The following is a 16,430-nucleotide window of genomic DNA, read 5'->3' on the forward strand; positions in this document are numbered from 1 at the left end:
TTTGGGTATTTAGAATCGATTTTGAATATTTGGGTTGCTTTGATTTTGAGTTTACATAAAATGAAGATTTGCTTTGTTGCTCAAAGCACAAACCTTTGAGTAATCAAAACTACACTAAAGTTTTATTTTAAATTTTAAAGTTTTTGCATTTTTGTTTCTGAATGGTCCCTTTTTTAAAGCCATTGGAACTATGTAGATTAATCTTGAACCACTGTAAGTATTGTTAATAATGTACCTTCATTTGAAATTGAAATTGAAAAGAGAGAAATAAATTAGAGGAGAAGATAACTATTTGAAGTGGTAATTCTATATCTAACTCTATCCAAGTTGTGTGTGTATATATATATATATATATGTATGTATGTATATGTAAAGTCCAGTATTAACAAATTTGTTTTAATTTCCTATTTTGGTAGTTTAATTGGGACTGTTTTCAATTGAGAAGTAGAACATTAACAAATTTGTTATTTGTTCTTTATGAAATGTATACATATTGATTGTAAAACTTAAAATGATTTCTCTTTTGGCAGAAATTGTTAAATTACCTAAAAATTATAATATATGCCAGATATAATTGGCCAATATAGTTTGCTTCTGCATTTGTTAATTTTTTTTAAAGCTTAAATGATCAAAGATTGTAATACATTACAAATTATTGAAGGAGGCATTAACTTTCACTCAGACATTTTTTAGGTCTATTACCATTCTACAACACTACCTTAATATATGAATAAATGTAATCCTTCACCTAGCCAATTGTGGGATTTATTACTTATCCTACCGTGTGCACCAAACGTGCTAACTTTGTTGTTTAGCATTTGATATCAGTAATGTGCTTGAAATGTATTTTTTTGGCTTTGGATTATTTAAAAGATATGTAACTTAAATCTATCTTAATATATAGAGATAAAAGCAAAAGCCTTTTCTTGCAATAAGGCCGTTGCAACATGTAGGAAGCATATGGCAAGGGAAAGTGCTCGCTTGGTTTTAAACAAAGCTCTCTCTCAATGCAAGATGATTTTTTTTTTTTTTTTTTTTTTTTTGGCTTTCTTTGTTTTTTGATTTTTTTGATTTTTTTTTTATATAAATTTTTAGAAGAAAAACCAAAATCTTGTGATAACTATGATTTATGTTTGGCAGTTTGGGTATTTGCTTTGTTTTGATTTAGGCATTTTGGTCAGATTTCTATCTCCCTCTCTCTATGCTTTACCATTAGAATTTCTCTGCATTTATCTCATTTTTTGCTTTGTTTAAAGTTTATTTACGGTTATGGGCTCTCTTTATCTGTTTTTTATTATTTATTTTTTTATATATATAAAGAGTGGATAGGTGGGTTTTAATGATTAGGAGTGTAGATACTGAAAATTTTAGATACTAAGGAAAAGCAATTGTGGTAAATTATAGACAATAGAAATAGTATTTGGAGAAGACAAAGTATTCAAAGAGGATAATCAACATTGGTATGTTGAAACTTGGGTATATGGTGTTGCAGAGAAGAAACAGAAACAAAGAACCCTCCCACCACTGACCTGCCGGAACTGCAAACAGTAAGTTTTACTCTTTATTTTTCAATTTGTGCATTAAATATTATCTTCTTTTTTCTATAATAGTTGGATTAGTTTGGATGTATATCTTTGGGTTATATGTGGCTTTGATTAAGGTATTTGCATTATGATGGTGGTGTATAGCTTAAAACGTATAGGTTAAAACACATAGGAATGGAAGTAAAGTCGGTGACATGACTAGCACAAGAAGCAGGTAAACTTTGCACGACTTAGCGGTGGCACATCCCCAGTGGAAACTACATCACCTCTTTGACTCACCAAACCCACCCTTCATCAAAGCCCCCCTGACTGCAAAGCTTAATAGAAAACATTTTTATCTAAAGTCCAGTATTTCTTCTTTTCTTGGTTTGGATGGAATCAGATTGTTTTGGTTGCCTAAGTTTAAGATAACCTAGCTTTTTTTTTTTTTTTAAAGGAATTACACTCTTTTAGACAAAGATACATATATTTATTGAAGTTAGTACGATCTCCAGTTATGGTTATGACTCCAATTTTGGTCATTAACTTGGGAATTTTTTCAATTGACAAGTGGAACATTAACAAATTTGTTCTTTGTCCTTTGTGAGATGTATACATGTTGATTGTGATTTTTATGTTGCAGAAACCATTAAGAGTAGGAAAGAATCCTTAAAATTGCTTCTAATATTGCTGCATTTGGATGATTAAAAGTTATATAGGCATGGCTTTATGCATAACTTGTGATGTTTTATTGCTACTTTTGCGTGTTTGAGCTTTTGACATTTGATTTTTTAAGTGAATGATCATGGGATTTTTCTCCTTAGTCTATGTGTGTGTTTAATTGTAATATATGTGTTTCAATTTTGGTATTATTCAATTCTAATATATGGGTGTTACATTGTGTTAATCTTATAGGAGTCTAACACTAATCGTCTTGAATGCCATTTGATTTTTTGGTACATGTTAGTCTATTGGTTAAATATTTTCGTATTTTTAGCTTCTATTGAGAGATGATGTCTTTAAGAAATGTTTTTGAAATTCCTATCCACAATCTATATTTTTTTGAGTTAGTTATTTTTTAAAGATGATGCTTATTCCTAAATCAGTTTATGATTCTTGATATGCAGATAATTTACAAATAGAATGTGCTATATATATATATATATATATATATATATTATTCCAAATGCTTGCTAAACATTGAATTTAAATTTTAAATTAGATTAGTCTTGGTCCCATGAGCATTCAACATTACAAGCATTTTTTTTTTTTTTTTTTTTTTGCTTATACCCAAAATTTTGTACATGCATGTGTTTGCTACACCCATACCCAGTCAGTGACAAATATATTGAATGATTTATGTTAATAATAATCCTTTGAAGTTTATAGAGTGCAACATAGTGCACCATTCTCTAATTTATGTTGATGTTACTTTGTTAGGTCTTAATTGCTATTAAGAGCTGGAGAGTAGTTGAGAAATTGCCAGAGACAAATAAAAATGGCTATTAATGAAGTTGAGAAGAGGGAAAAAATTGTCAATATCCTTATGAACCAAGAAATTTATGGAAAAGGATTGCGCTAAAAAGCATCAAGTAGATGTACATGGCTTAGGAAAGGGATTAGGTAGCTGCAGATTTCTCTGTGAGATTTCATAAATGTAACTTTGATTAAGTGCTACCATCTTTTATTTTTTTATAGGGTGGTACAGTGATTGGTATTGATAAAACTCTACAATATAACTTTTTCAAAAGTTTTGGTTTTTTTCCCCCTGCCTAAAGACATATCTTTCGTCCAGTTTTTGTATTCTTGAAATTAATTGTCCTTTGAGTAGTTTAAATTGGATAGTTATAGTAAGAATCCTGTAATTGTTATAAACATAGTTTTTATAATTGAGGTTCTTTGTATTTTCCTTATTTAGTATGCCTTCATTTGACCATATTTAATGCATAAATAGACCTTCAATTAGAAGGGAGTTTCTAATCATTTAAAATAATAATAATAAAGAAAAATAAATATAAGAGGGAAGCTTTCTTTTTTCTTTAAAAAAATCAGTATACTTCTTTTAATTGTCTATGGAGTTATCATAATATTTTAATGATATCATGATAATGTTTGATTGGCTAATGGAGTTAGCACAAAATTTTTGTATCATGATCATGTTATTAGAGTTTGATAGACAATTAGTGAAACAACTAATATTCTACTAATAGAATTTTATTATGATTTTACATATTTTTCTGTGAATAATAAATAAAATTTGCCCGCCCACTGCGCGGGTCATGCGCTAGTTTTATATAATTGGCTAATCCTTTAACAAAACACAGTTTACTTGTAATTGGGTAGATATAGGATGTGTTTAATGCTTTAAGAAATAAGGTTTCAAGATCAAGCGTTAAAACCATGCAAATCCGTCCAAGAAACAAATAAGTGAAGACTTGTTGAATTTTAAAGATCGACAACTAGTATCTATCGAGGTCTAAAAGTTGCTAAAGCCCGATGCTCGACAGCTAGCTCGATAGATAAGCTATCTATCGAGGTTTATGAAAAATAGATTTTCAGTTCTGATTTTCATCCAATCCGTGTGCATATGTTTGGGCTTTCTTTTCTCACAACTCTAAACATATATAAGGATTATTTTAAGGACCGTCAAAGGTTGCGCGAGTGTGAAGCAAAGTAGTGTTCATGCAAATTGTGACCAGAGAAAAAATTTACCCTAGTTCATTTTTCTCTTGAAGAAGTTGTTGTGTTTGTACACCATAGAGTTTTGTAACCAAGGAGCTTTGTGATCTTCATTGTGTGATGAATTGAAGAATTTTACAGCCAACATATTTCTCAAGTTTGTGAGTAGCCGCGTACTGGGATCCGTGCATTGAATTGGTTAGTCACGTATTGGGAGCCGTGCATTGAAAAAGAGAGATTGTCAATACAGAACAAGTCTAAATGGGTATTAGGGTAAGGGTTCAACTATAGGTTGGTATAAGGTACTGAGATTTCTTTATTTGTAACCGCTTGTTGTGATAATAGTGAATTCTCGGGAATGGTGAACTTAAAATCACCCGATGGGATTTTTGCTGTGCAGGTTTTCCCCATTCGTAAACAAATCACCATGTCAATTTAATTTTCGCTGCATTTAGTTAATTGGTGATTTGTTTATGCTACCATGCGTATTGTATGCTAATTGAATTAATTAATTAACTTGGTTAATTAATTTGTTAATTCATCACAAGGGGTCAATATATTCTTGACCTATCAAGTGGTATCAAAGTAGGCACACTCTGATTAGATTTTAACCTTTATTGTGTGATCCATTGACCCATGTTTGTCATGGATAGAGGACAATCTCTTATTATACCTCCTTTATTTGATGGCATTAACTATGCACACTGGAAAGTATGCATAAGAGCTTTCTTGCAGTCATTAGATGAAAAAGTGTGGCAAGCTATAGAGATAGGCTGGACTAAGCCTACGAAAGTGCTGGCCAACTGGGATGATGCTAAGATCAAGGCAACAAACTTTAACAATAGGGTATTGAATGCTTTATTCAGTGCAGTCACGAATGAGGAATTTGAAAAGATATCCTCTACTGAAACTGCTAAGAAAGCATGAACCATCCTCCAGACAACCTATGAGGGAACCAAGGCTATCAAGGATTCAAAGTTTCAAAGGCTTACTACAAGCTTTGAAGAGATTAAGATGGAGGAAGATGAGTCATTCGATGAATTCTATACCAAGCTCAAGGACATAGTGAACTCAACCTTTAATCTTGGGGAAACTATACCTGAACCTAAGATTGTTAGAAAGGTACTTAGATCTCTACCTATTGACACCCTATTTTTCAACCCGTATTTAACCTCACATGGAGGGTAAAAGGGTAATTTCACATTGGAAATATGCATCTTGATTCTGGTCATTAGATCCTTAATCTCATTTCACCAAAGTGATCTTAATGTTGTAACAATTAAATCGATTGGTCATGAGCCCTAATCGGACCATTAGATTGAAAGTTATCATCAAATCAAGTTTTAATGGTTGAGATGCACTGTCACAAATTGAGTCCGACTATATGTGATTATGAACAATTGATTTCAATTGGTTATAAGTATAATTAATTTGAGATCAATGATGTATATAATTTGATTGGTTAGGACTACATTTTATGGTAGGGTTGCACACACCTAATTAACTAGATAGTTAAACATTAATTATTCAATGAGTAATTTGTGCAATTATCTTTTAATTAGAGTAAATTTGGAACCAATTAAGTCTGAAATGGGAGTGATTGGAGTCATTTAATGTTAATTGCGAGCTAATTTGGCACCTATTGGTGTTAATTGTGCTGAAACCATTTTCTAACAAATGACCTCTGCTCACCATTTCATTGATATCTCTCAGAATATTTTGAATTTGTGAATGAGGTTATTTTTCCCAGAAACTAGACATCTGGGGCTTCAATTTGAGCAAAGAATGAGACAATTCCGATCAGAATTGAGGCAGATATGATTTTTCAAAGTTGGCTCTATAGGCTGTTACAGCAGCTATGGGAAAACCGAATTTTGGCTTGCTCCTCACTCCTACCAATTTTTCCGTTTAATGCACCAGATTTCCCCAAAAGCTAAAATGAGGTCTAGGTTCATGATTCTTTGTTAACCCTCATTAAATGGCCTTCCATTCATATTTCCTCCACCACTACTATATAAACCCCCCATCTCCTTCATTCCAAGACAGACGAAAAATCCCCCTCTCTTCTCTTCTCTTGAGTTCTAGTGAAGTTGAGTAGTCTTGTCATATCTTGGTCTTCCTGAGGCTCAAGGTATTGAGTGAGACTCACTCTCCCTCTCCTAGTTCTTCTTTTCCTCCACCCTTAGGACCTCCATCAAGAGTCCCCTCCTCCATTATATGGATCTTGCATGAAGGAGAAGACTTGGTCTAGAAACAGCAAAGGGAGATTGAGAAGAAGATCTAATCCCACAATCTTTGAAGGAGGTTCTGAGAGAAGTCCAAGCCTTGATAGTCTAAGATCATACCAAAGCTCAAGCCAATTGGGACAAGGAAACACAAGCTCAAGCCCAAGTCTAGACATAAGCCTAAACACAAGCCCAAACACTAGCCTAAACACAAGTCCAAGCCCAAACACTAGCCTAAACACAAGCCCAAGCCCAAACACTAGCCTAAACACAAACCCAAACACAAGCCCAAGCACTCAATCATCCACAAATACCCCAATTACCTTAGGCCCATTTTCTCTAGCCATGGCTGATGAAAACACTTCCAATGAGCCCATGACCAACTTCCGTGAATTGCTCAACACCTTGGTGGCAAGTCAAGTCCAACTTCATGAGGATTTCAATACTTTATGTCAAAAACTCCAAGGGAAAGATGCCAATACCTCAAGTCCCCAAACCAATGAAAGTGAAGCTCAAAACCCATCCTTGACTGTAGGTGAGAAGAAGATGATGGAAAGGATAGACCGAATGGAGCAATTAATCAAGAAGTCTAGGAGGGAAGATGCTATGGACTTGCACTCTCTATCCCTTTTTCCAAATGCAAGGGTTCCTCCTAAGTTTAAGATGCCAACATTGGACAAGTTTGATGGAACAGGTTCGCCAAAAGCCCATTTGAAGATGTACACAAGGGCCCTCCAACCCTTGGGTGCTACTGAAGAACTTTTGGCCCAAATGTTTCAAAACACACTTACTGGGGCTGCACTTTGATGGTTCCTAAGCCTTGAAGACTCAAAGACTCGTACTTGGGAAGACATTGGCAACGAGTTCTATAGGCAATACAAGTACAATACTGAAGTGGACATTACTAGGCGAGATTTGGAAACTACTAAGCAAGAGCCCAAGGAGTCTTTTTCGACCTTCATTACTAGATGGAGGGCGGATTAACCCCCACCAATCTTATCTGACAGTTGTAGAAGGAGAGCTGTAAAGTGTTGTGTTTCAGGGGGTTAATGTCCAAGATTTCATGGAAATGTTCGATCAAGAAAAGGAGAATGACAAATCTGCCAAGGACTTCTATGCACTTTCGGGAACCACAGTGATGTTCCCATTGAAGGTCTGCCAATGCTCGAGAAAGTATTGTCAAAGCATCCAAATTTTATGTCTAGGTACACATATGTTAATCTAGTGAGGAAGGTAATGTTCCAATCCTTTGTTGCGGTTTTGCTTGACATAGAACGCACACCCCTCAAGAGTTTCAACTTGCACAAGGTTCTTGAGTGGAAGGACGTACTTAGTGAGTTGCAATCCATGAGGTTTGATGTTAGGTTCATTCTTGATTGGCTCAAAACCACTGCTGCCTCATGCATCATTCGTGATGGCGAGATGAAGTTGGCTGAACTCATAGCGAAGATTGCAGATTTAGAGAAAGAGATTGCAACGAAGGTATCAGAACTATCCCTCTTGACAAGCCAAAAGGAGTCCATCATGCTGTCCTTAGCCACTAGTGGTAACTCGTCCTCCACAGAAACCCTTGGCGGCTTGTTGGATTAGGATACTCATGCTTTAGTTTATATATGTATTTTCTTTTATAGCCATTGTATTGGTGGACCACTCCATTTGGGATGTAATATGTGTTTTGAGACTTTCTTAGTTATAAAGACTTCTTTCTCCCTTTCTTTTTGTAATAAAAGAAGAAAAAAACTTCGAGGTGTTGTTACTACTCATGTATGCGAAACTATTCAGCTATATATAAAAAACTTATTTAGTTGTGATTTGTCTAGTTGTAAGTGTTGTTGTTATTTGTGCAAAAGGTCGTTTAATTGTGGAGACCAACATCTCATGTGAAAGAAGGACTAGTCAACTATGGACATTGTCTTGTAGAAGGGGTCATGCCTAAAAGAAAATTTTCTACATAAAAGAAAAATTTTCTGCATAACAAAATTTTTCTGCATAAAAGGATTTTTTTCTGTATAAAAGGGGTTATCCCTTGTCACTTCTTTATGTGAGCACATGTTTTTTTTAACTGTTTATGCAAAAATTCTGCACTGTTCAAAACAAAGGACATCTCCAGCCGTAGCTACTGTGCTCCCTTTTTTTTTTTTTTTTTTTTTTTTTTTTGCAAGAGTAGTTTTCTTTAAAAAAAAAAAGTTTTATGAGGAAGTAGCGTTCATTTATCTAGGTATGTGTATACACTTGTATACTAACATACGTATACGCATTATTACCCTTTTCTTTGAGCCATTCTTGGATAAAAATTGTACTTTTCATGGCAAAGGACACCTCCAGCCGTAGCTACTATGTTCCCTTCTTAAAAAAAGAAAAAGAAAAGAAAAATAGAGTGTTCACTCATATATATTCACACGTATATATATATATATATATATATATGTACGTATACTTATATACTTATGTATATATGTGCATTCACATGTGCATATATATATATATATATATACATATACATATATACATATATTTTCGAGCGAACATCTATGTTGTTCTTTTTTTAAAAAAAGAAAAAAAGAAAAACTCAATACTTTTCAAAGAAAACATGCATGATTATGGCAAAAGCGGTGCTTACTTCTTTATTCAGTAGTAGTTGTGATCTTACAAAAGATCGGGGAAAGACCACACAGTACACACACAGGAGATTAAGCATAGTACAACTTAAACCATTTGCCATTAATAGGTTTCGCGAGGACTTCACCACTTGTTGTAGCTAGACAATAGTAACCCCTCTCATTGGCTTCCTTTATAAGGTATGGGCCCACCCAATTCGAGGCAAATTTAGTGGGGGTAGAGAGGTCTCTTCTCACATAATTTGCTACCTTCAAAACCATTTGCCCATTAACAAAAGTTCTAGCCTTCATAACCTTGTTGTAGGCATTGGCCATCTGCTGCTGGTACTGCTGGATACGGCTAAAGGCCAAATTCCTTGCTTCCTCTAGGGTTTCAAGGTCGGAGACCTTACATTCTGCACAGGTGGCTGCACTTATTTCAACTTCTTGACCATGAACCACCCTAGGAGTAGGAACTAATAACTCAACCGGTGACATAGCCTCGGTGCCATACACAAGAGAAAAGGTGAAAAGCTAGTAGTAGTCTTTGCTGAACTTCGATAGGCCTATAAGGTTTCCAGCAAATGTCACTCCATCCTCCCTTATATTCATGGACCATCTTGCTGAGAATTCTCAACAATACTCGATTAGTTGCCTCTGCTTGGCCATTGCCTTAGGGATAGTAAGAAGTAGACTTTCTATGCTTTATGTGACGATGGTCAAGCAGTTTACGAACATCCTTGTTGACAAAAGGAGTGCCATTATCGCTAACGATCTTATGGGGGATGCCAAATCTACAAATTATGTGCTCACGGATGAAATTTGCAACTGCTAGAGAGGTAGCTTTCTTTAACGGGATCGCCTCAACCCATTTTGCGAAGTACTCCATAGCCATTAATATCCAAATATAGCCATTGGACGGTGGATTGATTGGGCCTATCAAGTCTAGCCCCCAAGTGTGAAATGGCCATGGCATTGTCATGTTTTGGAGGCTAGTGGGGTGAGTATGGATCAAGCTCCCATGGACTTGACAAGTGTCACAAGTCTTCACATGCTTGGCCATGTCTTGCTTCATGGTTGGCCAAAAATACCCAAGGTTAAGCAACTGCTGGAGAAGTCGTTTCTTGCCTTGATGATCCCCATATTCACCCCAAAGTGTACTTACCCAACCCAGAGTTCTAGTATAATTTTTATATTTACATTTAAATTTATTTACCACTTCACTAGGATGAACTTTTCGCTTTACATTATATTTACATTTGAATTTTAAAGGTATTTCTATAATCTATGCTAGGCAAGGAAAGGACTACATACTTTTTCTTAGTATCATGCATCTTGGAAATGTTTATTTTGTTAGTGAAAAAATGGACTTAGATGAGTAGTTGGGTAGTTTCAAGGTAAAGTTTAATATGGCATATCAAGTCTTATGTCATTATGGAATCATTATTCTTTCACCATTGTAGAAACCAAAGATTTTTTCATCCACTACCATGCACATTAAATTAAGCAAGTTTTATTTGGATTGGGAGATGATGAGATATTCTTGAGGTTGGTTTGTATTTTTATAATTAAAATTGTCCTATCAAAGTTAATGCTAAATTTGATGTCTGTTGATACCCATTTTCGCGACACATTTTCTACAAGCCTGATTCAACCAAGCTCGACTTCCTTGTGGGTTCAATTCATGTATTATATTATATTTTATTCTTTTAAACATGGCCCAAGCCCATGTGACTTATTGGGGAAATTGAAAAAGTGTGGTTTGGAGGGTATGGGTCAGTTCTTTTTGGACCTTTTGCATGAGCCCAACACATGCATGCTACTAAGTGGGTAAGGGACATTGGTAGCACCTCAAGCTCATGGAAGAGGTCTTGGACCAGAAATTTCCACCCCAAAACAACTTTTATACTCTGGCTGACTGTGGCTCAAAGTTTCTATCTGAACCCATTTTTTCCTTAAAAATAATTGGCTCTCATTGGCCAACTCCAGCTGCTAGCCCTCACTTAGGTGAGCCACCCAAGAGTCTAAAATAATTGAAAAGGTGGAGCTAATGAGGGTTTAGTCAAGCATTTCCCTTAATGATGATAAAAGTATGCCTTCATTTTATCCAAGCAAAACCAAACCTAAAAATTACTAATTTACTACTTACTTAACATCTTGGGATCCAAAGCCTTTTCTATTGACCAAAAGCCAGTTATTAGCAGCGCCCCAAACTCAATATTAAACTCTCCCTTTAACCAAAAAACCAACCAACTACGTTTACCTCATAGAGCTGAAACTTGAGAGCAAAAATCCACTCAACTAGCTAATATTCTCACAATTCTAAAATTTGGGGGTAGAAATATGGGTACAGGGGAACATTCCCTCTCTTCCTCACAACCTCTCTCAATTTCCTCTTCTTGCTGACTGTGGGTCGAAGTTTCGGACCTGTGTTGTTTTTATGCATTTTTTAGCATTTCAGTTATGGCATTTTGATTTCTCTCTTGTTAAAGCACCGTTAGCCTTTTGTTCATTATACATTTGGAATTTTGGGCTTGACCTTCCATAAATAAACACTTCTAAAGAACCCAAGACGAGATTTGGGCCAATCTTGCATTTTTTACGCAAGTCGCCAAAACGTCCCCGACAATGTCTAAATCTCTTTGATTTTTTTTTTTTTTTTCTTGTTTAAAACTTAGGTTCATTTGTTCAATTTCTTTAATTGAAGAAGTATTATGACGAAGAATGCGAAACGAACAACAATCATGCTTTTCCACCAATTTGCTTCCAAGGAAGGATGATCACACCATTCTCTTTAGTTGGATTTTTTTTTTCAATTGCTAGATATATTTTTCTCACCATCTTAGCGGATGTTATAGTTTTAGTTGTTTAGAATAGGCTTAAAAGAAAATCTATTTGTAAGACAACACATATTTTTATGGATAGCATACTGAGTGTTATATACATTTGAAATTTGAAATTCATTCCAAGTGTTATTTTTCAAAATTTATGAATTCAATTGCACTAGCTACATACTTATTTAATTAAATCTAAGACTTTTGAAACAAAATGTTTTCTCCAAATATTTATCTTAAATCATTTGAATATATTTGCTTTCTCGGATTCTAATTATTTTTATGTACAAAATTTATTTGTGGACTCTTACAAAATTTTCATTATTATTATTTTTTATTTTGTCGAAAATAGATGTATTGATTTTTTTTTTTTCCAAGAACTTGAAAATAAATGTACTTATGTAACCCCCTTTGGTCCAGTACAGTCCATTTTAGTGAACTTACTTAATAATGGGAAACAACAGGTTTGAGTTAAGAGTACCTATTTTAAATTCGAATTTATTCAAAAAATATTTAAATGAAAAAAGTAATATTATTAATTTTAGTTGTATAATTTAATGATTTGCGGTCTAAGCTTTTTTTTATGTTCTTTTTTCCTCCCTTATATAATATTAGTATTTTAGCTTTTTGATGAATTATACAATTTTAGTGTTTTGATATGATGTAATTTTAATTTGAAATTTTGAAGATTAATTGAGGACTTTTTTTAATAAAGGGATACAATATTTGAAGATTTATAATATTAAGTTCGGTATCAATTATTTGATGAGTTGGATACTAATGTGAATTTGCGCCAAATGCAATCATTTAGAAGGTAATATCCAAGCATATAGATATGGAAGGTATAATATCAAAGTGCATTGAGCAATCTTTGGACCTTTTTGACCAAATTAAGATGTAGGTATAAAATAAATTGTTCAACATAATTAATGAGTTTGCAATACAAACGACAAACTGAAAAAAAAAAAAATGTTGTTAAATTTTCATTGTTTGTTTTAATTTATATATATATATATATATATATATATATATATTTTAAGGGCGCAATTTGAATCTTGAGCCCAAAAGTTGAAAGTCTCTAGGCTCAAAGAGCTCAATACAATGAATTTGTAGAGAGTAGGTTAGAAAATTAGGTTCTAATGAGTTGGGTAGCAATTATAGTAGATCCAAATGACAATAAAGTAAAAATAAATTGATTTTATCTAAAGAAAATCGTCATCAACATAGTCTGAGGAGATTAGTTCTTGTATATATTTCTTGAAGTTGATTACAAGTACAGTTCTTATTGTTATAATATTTCTTTCCCAAATCTCTGATCTCCTTCTCTCAGGGCCTCCTCTTTATTTTATACTCTCTTCCCCCTTTCATATCTGCCCGTCACGTGTAGATTAAATTGTTGATGTTGATTCTTGTCACATCAGCACCTTCCTGAAGTCTTTAAGGAGTAGCTGTAAGGTTAAAAACTACTGTTCAAGCATCACTTCCTCATTAATACGGGTAGAGAGTTAGTTGCAGAGCATTCAATGTGGTGGTAGCAGCTTTTCTTTAGATATTTCATAGCCTCTCTCTATTCTATTCCTTCCTGATACTTATCCTCAATAGTGGAATTGTCCGGAACGTTTATTTTGATGGCAGACCGCACCTTCTGACCTCGGTTTTGCTCAGCTGAGGAAGCATTCCTCCTCGGACCTCCCTCTTGGACAATCATGATCAGACCTCACCTCCTCACTCACTAACACAGATTCTTATGATTGTGTTTACCCATCCTCGGGCTACTTAATATCCTCAAACTAAGCCCCTGGCCCAATATATACATAGATATATACTACTGGGCTTATCACTCCTACATATATATATATATATATATATATATATTTCTCCATATTGGAGGTGCATTATGCAGTTTTATTTTGAGCTTTTAAAGTTCTCTTTTAAATATTTGTGTTCTGCCCTTCTATTTAGTTTTTTTTTTGGTTGTTGATATTTTTGTATTATATATTGTTTGTGTTTTCTTTACCCAGTTTCCATGTAGTTTAAGAGTTATCATAGTTTTCAAAATCCAATTACTAAAACATAAGCACATATAGATATGGACATATGATTTTGAAGCAACTTTTGAAGGTATTTTGTAGTTGCACAAAAAATTGCTTCCCTATATGTATGATTCAAAAAATTAAATTTTCATTTCATATGAAGATTGTAGATTAAAATGTTAATTAATATTCATTCGTTAGCATTTTTTTTCCCACAAAATAAATATATGATCATTTTGTTCAAATGTCAGGACACAAATATGCATGTCAGCATGTGACACCAGAAGACCCCGCAATGATTTCAAGTAATAGACTCCTATGTTTCATTTTTAAACACAATTCATTTTGTTGTTGAACACAACTCATTACAAGACATGATCTTAATTTTAAAGGCAAAAATGCGTTGGATAAAACTCAAAGTAACACTAATTTTAATGTTCCGATTGCACATCATTTCGGATCAAATCATAAAAGCTCTACACAACATATTTCTCATCTTCTATGAAATAATTAGAAATGTAAAAGTGACTTGCAATAATAAAATATAATATAGAATATGATTGTGAACTAAATTTTTTTTTTTTTTTTTTTTAGTTGGTTTTCTATAACCCTATTACCCTTGAGCAACTTACTTTATATGGCGGACAAAAAATGTTTTAAAATCTTGATCTTGATGAAATTTTGTAGTGGCTAATATTATTTGTATTACTTTAATTTAATTTTAATAAAATATAGATAAACATGACCAATCAAATGAAACTCTTGAACGTATTCAAATGATAATGTCAATATCTGTATGCCAATCTATATATATTAATATGCAAAGATCAAAGAAAATTCAATTAGAATTTGAAATTAGAATTCAATTTTGTGTCATGTGTCTAAATTTATGTGGAGACCACATCATAATTATCCACTTAAGTTTGTGCCATGTGTCCACTTAAGTTTTTTAATCTTTGTTTTAAGTGAGTTAATGAGTACAAAATACTAAGAATCTAAGAACTTAAAATTTATAATAATAATAATAAAAAAAAATAAAAAAAAAAAACAGTCACATATACTCAATAAAAATCACAACACAATAAAGATCACCACACGTTCTATCTTATTCAAATTTAGAAAAAATGATCATAAGTAGTACTAAATTTAGGTAAGAATTTTAATATGTGACTTGTAATGACCCAAAAGATAGCCCAAGCCCACTTAGAATAGTGGTACCCAATACTTTAAGCCCAACACAATAAATTTGTAAGAGAGTGGTCTTTTCGAGTCAACTGCAATGCTAAGTAAGATCCAAGCTTGAAATGAGAAGGACAAAAGCTTTTAATATGAATAGATGAAGCACAAATTCAGTGTAAACACTTCCTCGAGCTCGTCCGAGGATGGATTGTTCATAAAAAGTCAAAGCCAATCTCTCTACAATGTGGTCTTTTCTTCTCAAGTTCCTAAAAAATGCCAATCCTCTTTTCTAGAGGAGTTCTTTTCCTTATATAGTATTTTCTATGGCATCTCAACCCTCCACCTGAACGTCTCAAGGGAATAACTTAGATGCTTATCCCATCAGGACCCTTCTGGAGGTGGTAGAGAGTGTTGTGAGCTGTGAGGTCACTGTTCAAGTGTCTTTTTCTCATAAATGCAGCCAGCTTAGTTGGTGCAGATCATTGAATATGGAGGTGATGGTTACCTTCTATAGATATTTCCTCTCTTCTCTATTTGTACGTTGTTAGGGTACTTTTTTTTACACCTAATTTTATTTGGGTACCACCTATTTATTTTCAAACACCACTAATAAGTTATTGAGTTTTTCCAAATATTTTTTGCTCTATTATTATGTTAATCACAAATGTTTCATATCTCATTTTCTAAATTGAGTTATGATATAAACTATCACAAAAAACCCCAAAACTCATATTTTATCCAATTTTATTATCATATTCTATTTAAAGCCCAAGAATACTTATGCTTGGCAATATTTAAGAAACTCATGATTCAAGTCTATGGCAAAACAATTTTATCAATGGAATTTAAATCCATGATCAAAGCCCATGATTTAAACACATGACAATTTATTTATCCAAAACCCAATTTTCATTGGCAACATCAGAGCCCAATTTTCATTGGCAACATCAAAGCCCAATTCTCATTGGCAATATCAAAAGCCCAACTTATGTTGGCACTATTTAAAGCCCAATTTTCATTGGCAATATCAAAGTCCAATTCTCATTGGCAACATCAAAAGCCCAACTTACGTTGGCATTATTTAAAACCCAATTCTCATTGGTAATATCAAAGTCCAATTCTCATTGACAATATCAAAAGCCCAACTTGCATTGGCACTATTAAAAGACCAAACTAACTACTTGGCACTATTCTATCAAAAGCCCAAGGTTATTAAATACTCGGCAAAATACTATATCATAATTATTCTTAAACATATTATTACAATATTACAAGCTCAATTTATGAATTATCTATTCTCAAAACCCATGGCAATCATCTTGTAAAAGCCCATGGAAAGTTATGATTGTTAGACCCATGA

The 16,430-nt window shown here is 33.5% G+C and overlaps 1 long non-coding RNA gene across 1 annotated transcript; it reads left to right on the forward strand.

The window, feature by feature from the left end:
* The first annotated feature begins 1,325 nt into the window (after positions 1-1,325).
* On the forward strand, positions 1,326-3,360 carry LOC126690872 (uncharacterized). The gene is made up of 2 exons (XR_007644757.1): positions 1,326-1,547; positions 2,964-3,360. It is a non-coding gene; the product is annotated as an uncharacterized LOC126690872 (long non-coding RNA).
* The last annotated feature ends 13,070 nt before the right edge of the window (positions 3,361-16,430 follow it).

This window comes from Quercus robur, chromosome 7 (genome assembly GCF_932294415.1).
Source record: "Quercus robur chromosome 7, dhQueRobu3.1, whole genome shotgun sequence".
NCBI classification, from domain to species: domain Eukaryota; kingdom Viridiplantae; phylum Streptophyta; class Magnoliopsida; order Fagales; family Fagaceae; genus Quercus; species Quercus robur.